At 38.2% G+C, this 1950-nt stretch overlaps 1 non-coding gene across 1 annotated transcript; it reads right to left on the bottom strand.

The window, feature by feature from the left end:
- Window positions 1-961: 961 nt before the first annotated feature.
- Window positions 962-1063, bottom strand: LOC139878985 (small nucleolar RNA R71). The gene has a single exon (XR_011769842.1). It is a non-coding gene; the product is annotated as a small nucleolar RNA R71 (small nucleolar RNA).
- Window positions 1064-1950: the final 887 nt, after the last annotated feature.

Genomic DNA, 1950 nt, shown 5'->3' with positions numbered 1-1950 from the left:
GTTTTAAGTTTTAAGTTAAGTGATTAATCTCAGTAGTTTAGTTAAAACAACAAATCAATTTGGAAATTGCTTGCTTGTTAACCATAACTTCCCGAGGAACGAATCCTGCTTACCCTATCTAAAGTAGAGTAATTAGGCTATTTTTGGTAGACCCTTCCACACCGATCAAATTTTGGCGCTGCTGTCGGGGAAGTGTGCGCTTGATTGCAAGCTCTTATTTTATTACTTTTGTGTTAAATTAGAAAAAACCATAAAAATTATAAAACCAAAAAAAAAAAAACCTAAAATAGTGTTTCTGCTTATTTTGTCAGTTTTACGCTCGGTATTCTTGTTTTTATTGAAGTGCAGGTTAGTGTTTGCAAACTCGGAGTTCGGAAGTCAAAATCTTAAGCCTTTAGACTCGGAAATCGAGAAATCCGCAAAAGCTAATCGAAAAGCTACAAGAATCTTAAAGGGCTCGACAGTGGCTTCAGCATCCACTCAACCACAATTAGAGTCACATTCGATTGTTCCACCAAACTCTCCTAAATCAGATTTCGATACTGAAGAGGAAGTTTTTAATCAACGAAACGAGATGGCTGAACGACAAAGAGGGGTAGACACCTACTACCAACCAGGTGATTATGAGGATCATTCACCCATTGTTTTTCCTGCATCAGCAGAAGGAAACACACGACGATTTGAGGTCCGACCTTAACTCATTTCGATCTTGCCAACCTACCGAGGTATGGCTAATGAGGAACCATATGAACACATCACTGAGTTTAATGAGATATGTACTACTAATCAGGTAAATGGTTTCACTGATGATGAGGCACGTCTGCGATTATTTCCTTATTCACTTAAAGATAAGGCAAAATGATGGTTTCTCTCTTTGCCTGCCTGGAGTATTAATACTTGGGCGGAGATGAAAAAAACGATTTTTAGAGGAATTTTATCCCATAAGTAAAACTTCAGACATGCGTACACAAATAAAATCTTTTAAACAATTACCGGGTGAATTATTTCATGAAGCGTACGAGCGTCTAAAGGAGTTACTTAGGGCATGTCCGCACCATGAAATACCAAAGTGGGAATTGGTTAAAGTTTTCTATGATAGTTTGGATTCTCAAAACAGGCAATTTATTTTGGCGGATAGTGGTGGGGCTTTTTTAACTTGATCTAGTGAGGACGAATGGACGTTCTTTGAGCAATTAAGCAAGGGTTCGAAAACCCAAGATTCGGTTAATCATAAACAACGTAGTGCCTCCCGAGTGAATCATGTTTCCGACTCGGGTGGTTCATCTAGGAACTTAGAGCAAGAATTAGATGACTTGAAAATGTTTATATTTAACAACCCAAAATAGGGTCTTGCTTGTAATGTTTCGTAGGTTCAGGAAGTTTGTGAAATTTGTGGAGATCCTTCTCACTTTGCATATGGATGTAGAAATGGGATTCCACCGGTGAATCAACAAATAGTGGAGGAACAAGTTAATGAGGTTCAGGGACGGAGATTTGATCCATACTCCAACACGTATAATTCGGGTTGGAGAAACCATCCTAATTTTAGTTGGAGCAATAACAATGCTCTAAATGCTACCCAAGGTAACCAACAAAGACCTCAAAACAATTTTCAAAACCAAGGGAATTTTCAGAATCAAGGCAACTATCAAAGAAATTATCAGAATCCTTATCCCAACAACTGAAACCAAAACCAAAACCAAAACAATTACCAAAATCAAAGCCAAAACCAAAATCAAAACAATGTTCCAAATAATCAGCCATCTAGCTCGGACGCCAAGATGGACGCGTTTATCTCCGAAATGCGTAAAATAGTGAAAGTGCAAAATAAGTCGATTGGTGCATTGGCTAAGGAGATTGGTAATGTAGAAGAAAGTAAAGGAAATTGGGAGCCAGGTACAATCCCATGCTACATGGTTCTAAACCCAAATCATAAGGATCAGGGAAAAG

This window comes from Rutidosis leptorrhynchoides, chromosome 11 (assembly GCF_046630445.1).
Source record: "Rutidosis leptorrhynchoides isolate AG116_Rl617_1_P2 chromosome 11, CSIRO_AGI_Rlap_v1, whole genome shotgun sequence".
In the NCBI taxonomy this organism is placed as follows: Eukaryota; Viridiplantae; Streptophyta; class Magnoliopsida; order Asterales; family Asteraceae; genus Rutidosis; species Rutidosis leptorrhynchoides.
The sequence above is the reverse complement of the archived record's forward strand: the minus strand, read 5'-3'. Positions and strand labels throughout refer to the sequence as shown.